This window comes from Lactuca saligna, chromosome 5 (assembly GCF_052625555.1).
Source record: "Lactuca saligna cultivar CGN05327 chromosome 5, ASM5262555v1, whole genome shotgun sequence".
Lineage (NCBI taxonomy): Eukaryota > Viridiplantae > Streptophyta > Magnoliopsida > Asterales > Asteraceae > Lactuca > Lactuca saligna.
Window position 1 is genome coordinate 102,374,153 of NC_136421.1, and position 18,366 is coordinate 102,392,518.

The following is an 18,366-nucleotide window of genomic DNA, read 5'->3' on the forward strand; positions in this document are numbered from 1 at the left end:
ACTCAGCAAGTCGAGTTGCGTTCAGGTCACGTGATACGTGACCAACTCGGCGAGTTTCATGGGTGGACTCGGCGAGTTGGTGCTGTATGGGGAAAACCCTAATCCCGGGGGTTGAGCCCTATATAATGAACACAACACCCTCTCCCCAGCCTCTTTACTCTCCCTTGAAGTCCAGAAACCCTAACTGTCGGTTGTGAGAGAGTTGGAGAGCATATAGAGTCTTGGAGGAGGAAATCTTGGAGGGGAAGTGAAGAACAAGAAGGTTGGAGCAAGGGGCTTTGCAGAGATTTAGCTTATTCTTCAGTTGGAGCTTTCATTTGGGGTAATGATCTGCTGTTTGAGCTTTTGTGCATCTAGATCTATCAATTGTGGGGTTTTTGTGGTATGAATGAGGCCCATCTCAAGTTTGGTGTAAGATCTGAGGTTGCTACCTCAGATCTAGGTTGTTAATGATCCAGAAAGCCATAAAGTCTATGCTCAAGAGTTGTTGGTGAAGTTCTTTTGTCCCAAACCCTAGCCCTAGAGTATAATATGATTAGATCTCTTTGGATATATTTAAAGTTTGCAACTTTACGTGAGGAATAGCTTGTGGAAGAGTAGATCCATGGATTGGAACCCCTGCATGGCTTGGAAAGCCTCTGTATGGGTTAAGAGCTAGTGGTACTCGGCGAGTCACATGGGTGTACTCGGCGAGTTGCTTGAAGATGGGACGAAACTCGGCGAGTTGGAAGAACAACTCAGCGAGTTGGTTGAAGATAGCCTTGGACTCGGCGAGTCTGTTCTTGGACTCGGCGAGTCTGGTCTTGAGGTCCTAGCCTTTTCTGGTTAAGCTGAGAATCGGTGAGTCAAGGGATGACTCAGTGAGTTGAGACGAGATTTTTCATAGTTGAGGGACTCAGTGAGTTAGCGGGCTGACTCGGCGAGTAGCGTCAGTCATGAAGTTTGACTTTGACTGAGGACTTTGACTTTGGCCAAGAGTTGACCAGTTGACTTCAAGGGTATTTTGGTAATTTTTGGTATTTATTGGGTTTAGTATTTTGGTATTATCAGGGGTGGAGTTCGTATCGGAGGTTGGAGCAGCGTGATCTTATCTTTTCAGTCAGCAGTTGCAAGGTGAGTTATCCTCACTATATCAACAGGGTCTAAGGCACCAAGGCCGACCGTTTATTGGATTGTAATCTGGGTATTGTTGTTATATTGTTGCTTTGTTATGTTTGTATCCTGGTAGTTAGGGTGGTATATGTTAGAGACCTGGTTAAGGTTGGTATCCTGGTATATAGGATGATGCTATGCTAGTGACCGGCTAGGTTGGTATCCTGTTTAGAGTATGTTATGTTATGTGATCTGCTAGATCGGTTTGATTGGATGCGAATTGTTATATGATTGTATGTCTATGTGCACATGGTTGTGTGACTGGGGTTGGGTTGAGGCGGGGCATGCTTTGTGCTATAGGCCAACATACCCAGGGCAAACCAGTTATTCCGAAGGCCCAACGAGCGGTCCAGATAGGCTATAGGCCCCACGAGGGCGGACTAGACGTGCCGAGGCTCAGAGAGTGGACCAGGCCGAACGAAGGCCCGATGCGGGCGGACCGGTCATACTGTAGACTTAGAGAGTGGACGAGGAGGGTTGAAGGCCCGGTGCGGGCGGACTAACCACACTGCAAACTCGAGGGACATGGCTAGACTCGGAGGGTGGACCAGGTGGACTGAAGGCCCGGTGCCGCGGACCAGTCACACAGTAGACCCGAAATGCATGGTTGTTTTGTTCGGTTATGATATGTTATGCGTGGTATATGTGGTTGGTATTTTGGGGGTATCTTACTAAGCTTTTGGGGTTACAGTTGTGGTTTTAATGTTTTTCAGGTACTTTAGGAGACCGTGGCAAGGCGAAGGCGTGATCGTACCGCTCCTCATGTTTATGTTTTATGTTATGGTATTGGGAATACTCTGATAATAAATGTATTGAAAACCTTTTTGTAATAACTTAATGAATTTGGGATGTTTTTGAAACGTTTAAATTAGCTTGAATTTTTAGAGAGTTACAAGAAGTATCACGTAAATTCTCTCACTATTTTACGTATGTCGTAGTAGGCTACTCGCCAGTCTAGTTGAGTCTTAAGTAGTTGATGGCTGTTATAAGTATTTACAAAGTTGTTGATAACTTCAGGACCACTAATGGTTCTCCGGACTTCTGATAGTCCCAGGGTTGCTGGTAACCCGTAGTTGATTAGATTGACATAAGGATAGTTGTACACTGGTTATAATACCAGGAGGTCGGTGATCCGGGTGGTTATGAGTCTCTTGGGTGTATTAGATCACAATTGTTCACATGAATGGTTAGGGAAGCTTGGATAACACATGAATTTGGTTTTGACTATGGTTTCGCTTGTGGGATCAGTTAGTTAGTCATGACTTGTCAAAAAGCCAAGTGTGAAGTTGGGTGCTCTTAGGTGATCTTTGAGATTGGAACGGGTCGAACTCTTGATCAGAGTGTTTTGAGTGTTGTTATGCGACTAAAAGTGGTGTCATTGGTTAGGGACTTGGGGGTATGTAAGGCGAGTGGATGATCGCCAGCCGATATGTATGTCTCTAGTGCTTCGGTTGTTGGACTTCCGGTTTGTAGAGTACATTAATGGGGATGACTGTTAGACCTGGTTTTGGAAATTCACATTTAAGTACCTTTAACTTTGATTTAGGTCATTTTTACGGTTAAGTGTTCAAGTGACCGATTGGTTGTTGGCTTCAGTTAGGTTCTATATGGTCACTCGAGTTCGTTATGGACGTGTTAATTATTTGAAAAGGTTGGTGGGATCATATGGATTGTGTTAGTGCAATTAAAATTATAACCAATGTAGATTTCAAGGATGAAATATAATTTTAGTGGGGGAGCGTTGTAACGCCAGTTACTAGGATGGATCAGGTGAGGGCTTGATGGGATCAGAGATCTGATTTTTTTCTAGAAGCTAAGTGCCACAATGTGGTGATTAAAGCACCACGATGTGGTGTATCTTATGCATGACCGTGTGTTTAGTTAGTCGTCACGTCGTTAAAATTGTTTTGGCCTAAGTCCTTGATTTTTAGGGTTTTCTCCATATTTAAATGCTTAATCCCAAGGATTAGGGCATCCTTTTCAGCCTCCAACCCTTTGAAATGAAACCCTAACCGGCTTAGAGTGATTCTTGTTGTATTAGTGGTGATTCTTAAAGTTTGAAGCTTTGGCTTGTATTTTTTGAGATAGAGTGGTGTGCTTGCTAGTTGGAAGAGTGCTTTACTTTCGATCTTGCACATCATGCATATTGTGGAGCTTTGAAAGGTATAAAGCTTCCACCTTTTTGGTTCTTTCTTCGTAGATATAAGATTTATCGCATTTCTTGGTTCGTATTCAGGTTGGGGTTGGTTTGAAGAGACAAAGTTTGCAACCTTATAGCTCATCTTGGTCCCTTGGTTAATATATCTTTTGGATCTAAAGTTTGATTGTGTTTTGAGATCTATATATTAAATGTTGGTCGTTTTTTCCCATTTTGACCTAGATTGAGAACTAACTTTGCATTGGTCGTACATGTCCGTAAAGTTTCGATCTTTATGTTAGAATAGAAGAAGAAGTCCTTCTGGAAGCTATGGATTTGTAGCACTGGTCATTAAGAGCTTAATGGTTGATTCTATGCCTTAGGTTATCATTAACGATCTAGGTTTAAGGATCTAGACTAATTTGGATGTCTTAATAAGTAAAGTTGGAAATTTTATCCATCAAGACCTTGGGAATGACTGGATCTGAGTATTGGAGCTCTTGAATTTGAACGAAAATAACTTAATGCATTAAGTTGTTGAGACCCAGTTCCCACGGCGTGGGAAATGGAGGCCATGGTGTGACGACTGGGGGATATCCGATTATTTTGTCGTTTTTCTCCCATGGCGTGGCAACCTACTAAAGTGGACTTTGACTGTTTATCATTGACTTATTGACCTGTTTGAATATTAGTCAAACTTGGAGATTTGTTGAGCTATAGCCTAATATTTATCTTGTTTTGGTTTAAGAGGTTCGTGTAGTTGATTATGCAGGGCTAAGAGTAGGGGGTATCAGCTCTTTATTTAGGTGATTTTTCTCACTATACAGGCATGTGTGGTAATATATGAATATCGACCAGCTGGGTCTTATTTGTTGATTTCTGTTATATATGAGATGAGTTGTTGGGATTCCGGATAGTCCACAGGGTTGCCGATAACCCATGAGGAGTGCTGTTAATCAACAATAGGTGCTTTTAACCCATTGAGACCGTTGATAGTCTCTAGAGTTCATTGATAATCCTTAGCTGATTATTATGTTGTGTTGTGTGTGGTGTTTTAAAGAACTCACTAAGCTATGTACTTTTAGTTGTGGATTATTTATTTTGCACGTACTTATCAGATTGCAATGGCGGGACTAAACATACATATCTACAGAATTATGATTTGAGATTCCGCATTATCTTCTTATTAACTCTGATTTCAAAATAATGGCTTCTAAAAAAAATGTTGCAACCCCAAAACACCTCTAAAAGTATGTTTATTCACTTCTCCAAAATGGGTCACCAAAACAGAACCTAAACCCATTCTTTTCTTGCTCTTTTGCTAAGTTTTGGAGACTCAAACCACCCGAAAACATTGGTTGTTTTTTGAGTGACAAACACCCAACAAAAGGTCTCTATTTTACTGCCCTATTTCGTGATCTAAAAAAACCTACAAGGATTTGTTTTTTAGTGTATTAAAACCCAATCACAACCCCATCTTTACTCCTTAAAAACCTCCTATTTGTTGCTATCTTTGAGGGTACAAAACAGCCCCAAAACGTGGTTGTTTTCATCTGGTAAAAGGGCCAAGAAGCTGCCATGTTTTTACACTTAAATCCTACTTGTCTAAACATTTTTTGGTACTCTACTTTTACACAAAATACCTAGGTAATATACTCTTATTTTTCTTCTTCTTTTGTCACAAAAACAACCCAAAACGGGTCAAAAATCACAACACACGCACCACCATAACCGGTCGCGTGTATCCTCCGAAGAACACCTGTAGCCTTCTTTGAATATAAGAATAGTATTTTCTAGGTTAAACATATATTATTGATAAAGTATCAGGTGTTACTTCATTCAAAAAGTCCACCGGTCGAAAAACGAAAAGAAACCAAGTTAAAAACCCTAAAATCGAAACAAACAAAATTCATGCGATGATGGTGAGTTTTACAATCCCTTTTATCTTCTCAAATATTTCGGGGGGAGAATACATGCAACCTTAAGTTTATGTTTATGTTACATTCATTTACATTCCCTTTTATCTTACGTTCATTTACATCATTGATGTAATATTCACAAATATTTTACGTCCATTCTTAATAGTTGTCACATTTAATCAAGTTATATATATATATATATATATATATATATATATATATATATAGAATTAGGTTCAAATGTTTTTAGCAACTATTGTGTGCCTAAATGCACCAATAAGAATTCAAGAAAAATAAATAAATCATTAATGTAAAAAAAGGGTAGATGGGTCATTTTGTTTTTATAAACTAAAAATAAATTCTTATATATTTGGTATATCCCTTAAATCACGTCTACTACTGTTTTGCTTATTTAAAATCATCATATCCACAACCCTAAATGCACAAAGAGGGGACGCGTCTTCTTCAACAGATCGGGAATAAGGAACGATCGAATGGGAGCAGTCAAAAATCAAGGGCACTAGTGAGGGTCAAATAGATTTGTAGGGTGGGCTGAGAAAGGGACTTCGATCCTCATCATCGTCTTCATCAAATCGAGAAGGCATCAAACGATTCAGGGAAGTCGAATGGTGGTCCCTTAAATCACGTGTGCAGTTTTTTTTTATAAATCTTATCATTTTCAAGTCTCCAAATAATTAACCCTATGCCGTCGTCGACATTTTCTTCATCATCTTCATATACTACATGCAACACAGTCATCATCTTCACGGCATATGATTGATTTTTCTACAAAGATTAGTAACGAGACACATGGCACACACCATCGATCAGATCCGGGTAACTTTTCTTTTTTGTTAAAAATGTCATATTTAGATAGTAAGTTCTTTAGTTATGTAGAATTGAAAATATTCCAACTTGCTGTCTTAGTGAACTGTTGGTGGAATTGAAAATATTCCGATTTGCACACCAACTGTTTGTTAAAATGTCTCAGTGAACTTCAGTTACTTATTCCAAATTTTGTTCTTTCTTGCTTAATGAGTCACTTTCAGTTAGAAGGAAGCATAGAAAAAGATGTTAGTTCGTATGGTTCCAGCTCTTGTATCAGGGCCTTATAATGTAAGTAACATTCTTTATTCATGTGTTCAAGTTGATGAGTTTCAATTTCTTTTATGTGGATGCTCTTCTTTCTTACAAAATAATGTTTTCAAATCTTATATGAAAACCACGTTTCTATGCTTTAATGGGTCTGCCATATATTTTGTTTTTCTTTCGGTTATGGAATACAATTCTAGGTTGTTTGTGCCTTTTTATTTTTCATAAACACAAATTAATTTACTCTTTGAACCTTGTGGTATGCATTCTAAATTATGTTGCTGGAAATTATGTTTATATGTAAACTATTGCAAGTAAATCAAATATGGTTTTTGGCTTGTTCGATGATAATGTCTAACAAGTGTTTGTTGAAATGTCTGAAAGAGTATTTAAAGAATTTAACCTTGTGGTATGCATTCTGTTGGAATTACTAGCTGTAAATACAATACCTTTGAATGTATTCTATATATTCTATCAGAATTTATTCTATCATAATAAAATCAATGTATTCTGCCAGAATGTATTATAAGCATTATATCATATTCTATGTATTCTATCAGAATATATTAAGTGATAGTTAATTGTAAGTAACATGTTTTTTTTAACAATTATTAGTTTTTGTTGTATTTGTGATAGGAATGACTGGAAAAAGGCGTTGAAGACCTTGATATTCTTTTAGAATATGTATAATTATATTAAAATGTATAAAGATTTTAGTCTGTAAGAATATGTATGAATTTGTATTTAAGTTTGGATGTATAAGAATATATTAGAATGTTGTTATTTTTCAACATTCGATTCAAAAATTTTGTTTTTCTTCAATAATTTTATATTAGAATAAAATTCTGAAAGAGCATCATTCTAACAAAATAATATTCTATTAGAATAAAATTCTGAAAGAGCATCATTCTAACAAATAATATTCTGACAGAGTAAAATCGGTAAAAATTTGAAATTGAATTAATTAAAAAATTCAGATTTTTTTTTTAAATTAGGAAAATTAATCATCCCTAAAAATCCGAAAATTTCTTTTTATAAATGTAGTTAATTGTCTAAAATACCCTTTTGCTTAAAATTGTGTGATTATATGCTACATGTTACCCCATTGTAATATCATACACCCTCAAATCATGTTCATTGATTAATTTCATCCATTGGTCCAGATTTGTGCATTTTGGCACACAATACTTAGTAAAAACAAAATAACCTAAGCCTATATATATATATATATATATATATATATATATATATATATATATATATATATATATATACACAAACACATATATAGGGTTAGGTTAAACTGAGAACAACTTTTTTATGTGAGAACATAAGGACTAATTTTAACCATTAGATTTGCTGTATTTAAGGGTCAAGATTGAGTATTCCTAATTTATATGTATGCTAACATGTTTTGTTGATACTCGTAATATTATAGAGTGATATTTATGTATTTAATGAGGTTTATGTAACATACGATATTGTTAAATAAGGTAATAGTGTGAAATTGCAAACGGTTCCCGATAAACCCTCGGAGAAAAAATCTAACCAAATCGTTTCCATTTGGGTGAAACGATCTTGATAGAATCTTCAAAAAAAATTCCAAGATATTATGTGAATTGTTTTATGTTATAAAATTGAAGTGAAATGAGGTGGACGAGAGCACAAAGCTTGAGAAGGAGTCAAAGAATGATGGAAGTGGGATTTCAGTCAAAGTTTAGTAATACGGCTACCAATGCTATCGATCTTGAAAAAGAAGAAGTCTTGTAGATTGAATCAGATAACATAAAGATTTAATTTTTGGTTTTTGATCTACGATCGGAAATAGGGTTTTGTTATAGGGTTTTCTGAGGATTTATGATGTTTTGGCTGTTTATAGGTAAAATTGAAGTTTTTTTGTGTAACTAGTAGTTGGTAGTGAGTGTGATTTGATCGTATGTTTGGTTTGCTTGAATAACAATTTGGTTGTGGATGTGATATGAGTTATAATTCTGTTTTGAATGAATGTGTATTTAAATGTGATTGTAGCATATGCGATAGAGTTGTTTGATTAAAATTTGAATTTTATTTTGTATGATCTTTGAAAAAAAGAGTTCGTATCGCCTTAAATGTTATTTGTAAACTGTAAATTGGTTCAGTTTCATAAATTGTGTTCCATGATTAAAATTGAAATGTGTATTCCTTTTAGGCGCATACTTCTGTGTAGAAAAATAACAATAGAGAAAATGTAGATGCATTTATGAATATATTATGTAGAAGGTGATATTCTTTGTTGAGTTTGGTAATACTGATTTTGCGTATTGATGTGGATGCTTTAATGAATGTTTTGTTTTTGTTTTGAATATGAGTAATGATGCCTAAAAAATTCAACATTTAATAAGTGTGGAAGTGAATGGTGTTACTTCTAAGGCCATAGTTTGATGTTGTAAATAAATAAATTTAGTAATGTCTATGCGTGTATGAGTGGGTGTATGGGTATAGTTGTTATGTATGGTAAGTAAATTAGTATACATTCATTAGTGAATATGTATGGTAGTGAAGTTGGTAATCTGTATAGAATGTGGATGTGTGATTATGTGGTTCATAATTGAATGTGTAATCAATAATGAATATAAATGACTATGCAATAGTGAATGTGTGTGGCAATGAATGATAATTTTATATTGAATGTGAATCAAGTTTTGTGGGATAAGTTTTACGCCTACAGTTTGTAATTGATTAAGTGAATGAGCAATCTACAATGAATGTGGAAGTGAATGAGTAATCTGTCGGTGAATGTGTATTGTTATAGGAAGTGAGTATGTAGTCTTTTATGAGTACATTATATGAGGGGTTAGTTTTTTTTGGCACATGAATATGTATTTATGTGTGAATATGGGATAAAATGGATTGTATTGATTAATCTATTATGAATTTGTATTAATTTGTCAATATGTGAGGTAATGATTTTCTTAGGTACATTAGTTATTGGATAAATTTTGTACATACATTGTGTAAAATGTAAGAATGATAAATTTTTACTAAAATGTACAGGGTCATCAAGCATCCGTGTAGTTGAAGGAAATAAATATATGAGAAGTGAAGGGAAGAAAGAGGTACCTGGGTGGGGAAAAAACTAGAATTACCCAAAAAGAGAAGCAATGGAAAATCATATAAGAATGAATCAAGTGATGATGATTTTGTTGAGAAGAAAAATGAGGTGGGTTCTTGAAAGAATGAAAAGAAAATGAAAAGGAAAAGGGTTGACAAGAGTGTTAATGATAAAAAGGTTTAGGTGAAAGGGAAAAAAGTAATTAGAGCTGAAGGAAAATGTAAAGAAGGGAAGGTAGGAACTGAATTTCAAAGGTTGAGTACTCGTATGTCTCCAAATTCTTTGTATTTGTCAAAGAGCCAGAGAAAAAATGGTACGTGATATGGGTTTTGGATCTTTTTTGGGAATGAAGATTGATACACTATCTGGAAAGCTAGCATATTTTGTTGTAGATAGCTTCACAATAGGTTCTTGTTCCATAAGGGTTAAAAGTGGAGAAGTGGCCATAACAAACGAGACATTGGAAGCTATGTTTGGGCTTCCGAATAAGGGTTTGGATTTTAACACACTGGATGAATGTGATAAGAATGATCCTTTGCTTGAAGCTTGGAAAGGACAATATAGGAAGGGAAATTATTATAATGGGAACTATTTGAAAAATATAAAGAAAACAAATGTTGCGGATGAGTTGTTTAAGCTAAATTTCTTGACGTTATTCGTTAACACTTTTGCTGAAACAGAGACAATGGGGTCTTGTAGAATTAATTTTATTGAAAAGTTAATTCAATGCGAAGATGTATCAAGGATTAACTGGTGTGAGTACATAGTGGATTGTTTAGGAAAAAGCAAGAATAAATGGAAGCCAAATGACAAAAACTGCTACTTCACAGGACCTGTAGCGCTTCTAATGGTATGATATTGAATATTGATTTAATCTTTTAATTTTTTTATCATTAAAAATTAATTGTAATGAAAAACTTATTGAATATAATTGTGCAGATGGCGTATGTAGACAGAGTGATATGTGAAGATGTGAATTTGCGTAGGCATAGGCCCTTCATCATAGAAATTGATTCAGAGCACCTTAGAGTGTTAGAAGAATATGAAGTAAGCAGGGGTGTATTTGGAAATCTAAGTTTAAGAGAAAATTTGGATGGTGTGTTTTATGATGCGATGATGAATCAAGATCATTCAAAAGATAGATCAGTTGAGGTAAAATGATTGTATAATAAATATAATAGGAATATTAATTAATTTATTTTATGGTTTGTTAATTGTATAGTATTAAAAAAATATTAGATTGTTTAAGTAACGGTTCATTTATTTTTATTGTAGGAGAGTTGTGGGATTATTAAGAGTATGGTAGGAAGGTTGGTTGAGCAGAAGCATGTTGTAGAGGCAAGTAGTTTGATGTGTATGGAAATGCATCCGAATAATGATAAAATGAAGGCAGTGATTAAGAAGGTTGTTGACATCTTTAATGGGATGACACTAAAAGCCTTAATTGCTGAAGGGCATGAAGATAGAATGAAGGTTGATGGTATGAGTGTGAATGCAACAAACGGAGGACAAACAGATGAGGATATGAACCAAATGATTACTAATTTGACAAATAAGATGGTGGAGGATTTACTTAATGGACCAAAAGATCATTATGAACCGAATGTGGATGCTTCAGATCATGGAATGGAAGGAATGTCCCCGACAATTGTGAAGCCAACCGGTATGTGCAATGATAAGGTTCTGTTTGAGCATCATGATGGTACACAACAACAAAATATAGGAATGGATGTTGTAATGTACAATGGGAATTCTACTTTTGATTCTCCTTGTATATTAACACCTGGTTGGATAAAGCAAGCTGATGAAATAGAAAGGAATAACTCTAAAAGGAGTAGTATGTTTAATAATGATTGTCCATCGTTTGAAGCTATACTTAATGAATGCGCAGATGAGATGAATACTTCGAAAGGGAATGAAGGAAAAGATGATGCAATTGTGGAATAGGGATGTCTTAAAAGGACAAAGAGAAATGTTGAAGTTGTAGTAAGGATTAAAATGAGAGAAAAAAGAGAAATGAAGCATGGGCCTATATTAAAGTCACCTTTTGTACAAAGAGTTGTGGACTTGAAAGATTCAGTTGAGAAAAAAGAAATATTGGTTACACAAGCTATTATTGGATTAGGAATGGATAAAAGGTGTAGTTGCATACTTGTTTATTTGTTTTTTTTTATGATTAATGTTGTGTAAAATATTTGATGTATACAACCATGAAAAAATGCAGGGAGCTCGTATGGGAAATGAAAGAAGGGTTTTGAATGCCAGAACTATTGCAGCAAAAGTGAATATTCATTCAAATGTAATCGAATTTTGGAGTGTTGTACTAAACAAATTGGAAGAGAGTAAGGCAGATTTGTCATAGTCTAGAATTTTTTTTACAGCAGGTACACTGGTATGGTTTATTTTAAAAAATATAATAATAGTTTTTAAAAAATTTAATGTTACTTATTGTGTTGTTTAATTGTAATGCCTAGCGTGAATCAATGTTTGACGAGAGGGTAAATGAAGATGTGAGATACAAGGAGTTTGAAGTTATGGTCTCCTCGGCAATTGAAGATCTTACAACTGATTCTGAGCTAAAAAATGTGGATTTGGTAATAAAAATATGATGATTAAAATGTGTAATATTACATTTATTTGTTTTTTATTAAGTGTTATATGTTGACTAAAATGTTGTAGGTTTTCTTCCCCATTGTTGATGGGAATTACTACCTCATATGTTTTAACCTTAAAAGTTTTTCAATTTTGATAATTGATCAAAGGAGATTGGTGGGGACAGTTGAGTCGGTCTATGGGAACATACCCCATGTGCTGGTAAGTATAAAAATAAGATCACTAATCTTAATATATGTTTATATGATTATGTAAATGGTTAGTAAAATTTGTGTTACATAATTAAAGATTGTCTGTAATGTTTTGTTAACAGCAAAAAAATTCCTGCCGTTTTCTAAATGATGTCTATAAGAAGAGGGTGAAGACCCTGATGACAAGGAATGTGGTGATGTTGAAAATGAAGTGTCAAGCATACAACCATTCAGATGATGGTGGAATCTACCTTATGCGACATATGGAGCGTTTTATGGGGGATCAAACATCAAAGTGGGACTGTGGGCTAGCTGTGGATTTTATCCATCAAGACCTTGGGAATGACTGGATCTGAGTATTGGAGCTCTTGAATTTGAACGAAAATAACTTAATGCATTAAGTTGTTGAGACCCAGTTCCCACGGCGTGGGAAATGGAGGCCATGGTGTGACGACTGGGGGATATCCGATTATTTTGTCGTTTTTCTCCCATGGCGTGGCAACCTACTAAAGTGGACTTTGACTGTTTATCATTGACTTATTGACCTGTTTGAATATTAGTCAAACTTGGAGATTTGTTGAGCTATAGCCTAATATTTATCTTGTTTTGGTTTAAGAGGTTCGTGTAGTTGATTATGCAGGGCTAAGAGTAGGGGGTATCAGCTCTTTATTTAGGTGATTTTTCTCACTATACAGGCATGTGTGGTAATATATGAATATCGACCAGCTGGGTCTTATTTGTTGATTTCTGTTATATATGAGATGAGTTGTTGGGATTCCGGATAGTCCACAGGGTTGCCGATAACCCATGAGGAGTGCTGTTAATCAACAATAGGTGCTTTTAACCCATTGAGACCGTTGATAGTCTCTAGAGTTCATTGATAATCCTTAGCTGATTATTATGTTGTGTTGTGTGTGGTGTTTTAAAGAACTCACTAAGCTATGTACTTTTAGTTGTGGATTATTTATTTTGCACGTACTTATCAGATTGCAATGGCGGGACTAAACATACATATCTACAGAATTATGATTTGAGATTCCGCATTATCTTCTTATTAACTCTGATTTCAAAATAATGGCTTCTAAAAAAAATGTTGCAACCCCAAAACACCTCTAAAAGTATGTTTATTCACTTCTCCAAAATGGGTCACCAAAACAGAACCTAAACCCATTCTTTTCTTGCTCTTTTGCTAAGTTTTGGAGACTCAAACCACCCGAAAACATTGGTTGTTTTTTGAGTGACAAACACCCAACAAAAGGTCTCTATTTTACTGCCCTATTTCGTGATCTAAAAAAACCTACAAGGATTTGTTTTTTAGTGTATTAAAACCCAATCACAACCCCATCTTTACTCCTTAAAAACCTCCTATTTGTTGCTATCTTTGAGGGTACAAAACAGCCCCAAAACGTGGTTGTTTTCATCTGGTAAAAGGGCCAAGAAGCTGCCATGTTTTTACACTTAAATCCTACTTGTCTAAACATTTTTTGGTACTCTACTTTTACACAAAATACCTAGGTAATATACTCTTATTTTTCTTCTTCTTTTGTCACAAAAACAACCCAAAACGGGTCAAAAATCACAACACACGCACCACCATAACCGGTCGCGTGTATCCTCCGAAGAACACCTGTAGCCTTCTTTGAATATAAGAATAGTATTTTCTAGGTTAAACATATATTATTGATAAAGTATCAGGTGTTACTTCATTCAAAAAGTCCACCGGTCGAAAAACGAAAAGAAACCAAGTTAAAAACCCTAAAATCGAAACAAACAAAATTCATGCGATGATGGTGAGTTTTACAATCCCTTTTATCTTCTCAAATATTTCGGGGGGAGAATACATGCAACCTTAAGTTTATGTTTATGTTACATTCATTTACATTCCCTTTTATCTTACGTTCATTTACATCATTGATGTAATATTCACAAATATTTTACGTCCATTCTTAATAGTTGTCACATTTAATCAAGTTATATATATATATATATATATATATATATATATATATATATATATATATATATATATATATATATATATATATAGAATTAGGTTCAAATGTTTTTAGCAACTATTGTGTGCCTAAATGCACCAATAAGAATTCAAGAAAAATAAATAAATCATTAATGTAAAAAAAGGGTAGATGGGTCATTTTGTTTTTATAAACTAAAAATAAATTCTTATATATTTGGTATATCCCTTAAATCACGTCTACTACTGTTTTGCTTATTTAAAATCATCATATCCACAACCCTAAATGCACAAAGAGGGGACGCGTCTTCTTCAACAGATCGGGAATAAGGAACGATCGAATGGGAGCAGTCAAAAATCAAGGGCACTAGTGAGGGTCAAATAGATTTGTAGGGTGGGCTGAGAAAGGGACTTCGATCCTCATCATCGTCTTCATCAAATCGAGAAGGCATCAAACGATTCAGGGAAGTCGAATGGTGGTCCCTTAAATCACGTGTGCAGTTTTTTTTTATAAATCTTATCATTTTCAAGTCTCCAAATAATTAACCCTATGCCGTCGTCGACATTTTCTTCATCATCTTCATATACTACATGCAACACAGTCATCATCTTCACGGCATATGATTGATTTTTCTACAAAGATTAGTAACGAGACACATGGCACACACCATCGATCAGATCCGGGTAACTTTTCTTTTTTGTTAAAAATGTCATATTTAGATAGTAAGTTCTTTAGTTATGTAGAATTGAAAATATTCCAACTTGCTGTCTTAGTGAACTGTTGGTGGAATTGAAAATATTCCGATTTGCACACCAACTGTTTGTTAAAATGTCTCAGTGAACTTCAGTTACTTATTCCAAATTTTGTTCTTTCTTGCTTAATGAGTCACTTTCAGTTAGAAGGAAGCATAGAAAAAGATGTTAGTTCGTATGGTTCCAGCTCTTGTATCAGGGCCTTATAATGTAAGTAACATTCTTTATTCATGTGTTCAAGTTGATGAGTTTCAATTTCTTTTATGTGGATGCTCTTCTTTCTTACAAAATAATGTTTTCAAATCTTATATGAAAACCACGTTTCTATGCTTTAATGGGTCTGCCATATATTTTGTTTTTCTTTCGGTTATGGAATACAATTCTAGGTTGTTTGTGCCTTTTTATTTTTCATAAACACAAATTAATTTACTCTTTGAACCTTGTGGTATGCATTCTAAATTATGTTGCTGGAAATTATGTTTATATGTAAACTATTGCAAGTAAATCAAATATGGTTTTTGGCTTGTTCGATGATAATGTCTAACAAGTGTTTGTTGAAATGTCTGAAAGAGTATTTAAAGAATTTAACCTTGTGGTATGCATTCTGTTGGAATTACTAGCTGTAAATACAATACCTTTGAATGTATTCTATATATTCTATCAGAATTTATTCTATCATAATAAAATCAATGTATTCTGCCAGAATGTATTATAAGCATTATATCATATTCTATGTATTCTATCAGAATATATTAAGTGATAGTTAATTGTAAGTAACATGTTTTTTTTAACAATTATTAGTTTTTGTTGTATTTGTGATAGGAATGACTGGAAAAAGGCGTTGAAGACCTTGATATTCTTTTAGAATATGTATAATTATATTAAAATGTATAAAGATTTTAGTCTGTAAGAATATGTATGAATTTGTATTTAAGTTTGGATGTATAAGAATATATTAGAATGTTGTTATTTTTCAACATTCGATTCAAAAATTTTGTTTTTCTTCAATAATTTTATATTAGAATAAAATTCTGAAAGAGCATCATTCTAACAAAATAATATTCTATTAGAATAAAATTCTGAAAGAGCATCATTCTAACAAATAATATTCTGACAGAGTAAAATCGGTAAAAATTTGAAATTGAATTAATTAAAAAATTCAGATTTTTTTTTTTAAATTAGGAAAATTAATCATCCCTAAAAATCCGAAAATTTCCTTTTATAAATGTAGTTAATTGTCTAAAATACCCTTTTGCTTAAAATTGTGTGATTATATGCTACATGTTACCCCATTGTAATATCATACACCCTCAAATCATGTTCATTGATTAATTTCATCCATTGGTCCAGATTTGTGCATTTTGGCACACAATACTTAGTAAAAACAAAATAACCTAAGCCTATATATATATATATATATATATATATATATATATATATATATATATATACACACACACATATATAGGGTTAGGTTAAACTGAGAACAACTTTTTTATGTGAGAACATAAGGACTAATTTTAACCATTAGATTTGCTGTATTTAAGGGTCAAGATTGAGTATTCCTAATTTATATGTATGCTAACATGTTTTGTTGATACTCGTAATATTATAGAGTGATATTTATGTATTTAATGAGGTTTATGTAACATACGATATTGTTAAATAAGGTAATAGTGTGAAATTGCAAACGGTTCCCGATAAACCCTCGGAGAAAAAATCTAACCAAATCGTTTCCATTTGGGTGAAACGATCTTGATAGAATCTTCAAAAAAAATTCCAAGATATTATGTGAATTGTTTTATGTTATAAAATTGAAGTGAAATGAGGTGGACGAGAGCACAAAGCTTGAGAAGGAGTCAAAGAATGATGGAAGTGGGATTTCAGTCAAAGTTTAGTAATACGGCTACCAATGCTATCGATCTTGAAAAAGAAGAAGTCTTGTAGATTGAATCAGATAACATAAAGATTTAATTTTTGGTTTTTGATCTACGATCGGAAATAGGGTTTTGTTATAGGGTTTTCTGAGGATTTATGATGTTTTGGCTGTTTATAGGTAAAATTGAAGTTTTTTTGTGTAACTAGTAGTTGGTAGTGAGTGTGATTTGATCGTATGTTTGGTTTGCTTGAATAACAATTTGGTTGTGGATGTGATATGAGTTATAATTCTGTTTTGAATGAATGTGTATTTAAATGTGATTGTAGCATATGCGATAGAGTTGTTTGATTAAAATTTGAATTTTATTTTGTATGATCTTTGAAAAAAAGAGTTCGTATCGCCTTAAATGTTATTTGTAAACTGTAAATTGGTTCAGTTTCATAAATTGTGTTCCATGATTAAAATTGAAATGTGTATTCCTTTTAGGCACATACTTCTGTGTAGAAAAATAACAATAGAGAAAATGTAGATGCATTTATGAATATATTATGTAGAAGGTGATATTCTTTGTTGAGTTTGGTAATACTGATTTTGCGTATTGATGTGGATGCTTTAATGAATGTTTTGTTTTTGTTTTGAATATGAGTAATGATGCCTAAAAAATTCAACATTTAATAAGTGTGGAAGTGAATGGTGTTACTTCTAAGGCCATAGTTTGATGTTGTAAATAAATAAATTTAGTAATGTCTATGCGTGTATGAGTGGGTGTATGGGTATAGTTGTTATGTATGGTAAGTAAATTAGTATACATTCATTAGTGAATATGTATGGTAGTGAAGTTGGTAATCTGTATAGAATGTGGATGTGTGATTATGTGGTTCATAATTGAATGTGTAATCAATAATGAATATAAATGACTATGCAATAGTGAATGTGTGTGGCAATGAATGATAATTTTATATTGAATGTGAATCAAGTTTTGTGGGATAAGTTTTACGCCTACAGTTTGTAATTGATTAAGTGAATGAGCAATCTACAATGAATGTGGAAGTGAATGAGTAATCTGTCGGTGAATGTGTATTGTTATAGGAAGTGAGTATGTAGTCTTTTATGAGTACATTATATGAGGGGTTAGTTTTTTTGGCACATGAATATGTATTCATGTGTGAATATGGGATAAAATGGATTGTATTGATTAATCTATTATGAATTTGTATTAATTTGTCAATATGTGAGGTAATGATTTTCTTAGGTACATTAGTTATTGGATAAATTTTGTACATACATTGTGTAAAATGTAAGAATGATAAATTTTTACTAAAATGTACAGGGTCATCAAGCATCCGTGTAGTTGAAGGAAATAAATATATGAGAAGTGAAGGGAAGAAAGAGGTACCTGGGTGGGGAAAAAACTAGAATTACCCAAAAAGAGAAGCAATGGAAAATCATATAAGAATGAATCAAGTGATGATGATTTTGTTGAGAAGAAAAATGAGGTGGGTTCTTGAAAGAATGAAAAGAAAATGAAAAGGAAAAGGGTTGACAAGAGTGTTAATGATAAAAAGGT

The 18,366-nt window shown here is 33.7% G+C and overlaps 2 long non-coding RNA genes across 2 annotated transcripts; both read left to right on the forward strand.

The window, feature by feature from the left end:
- Positions 1–5,605: 5,605 nt before the first annotated feature.
- On the forward strand, positions 5,606–6,998 carry LOC144998218 (uncharacterized). The gene is made up of 3 exons (XR_013660200.1): positions 5,606–6,045; positions 6,258–6,324; positions 6,937–6,998. It is a non-coding gene; the product is annotated as an uncharacterized LOC144998218 (long non-coding RNA).
- Positions 6,999–14,411: 7,413 nt separating this feature from the next.
- Positions 14,412–15,804, forward strand: LOC144998201 (uncharacterized). The gene is made up of 3 exons (XR_013660194.1): positions 14,412–14,851; positions 15,064–15,130; positions 15,743–15,804. It is a non-coding gene; the product is annotated as an uncharacterized LOC144998201 (long non-coding RNA).
- The last annotated feature ends 2,562 nt before the right edge of the window (positions 15,805–18,366 follow it).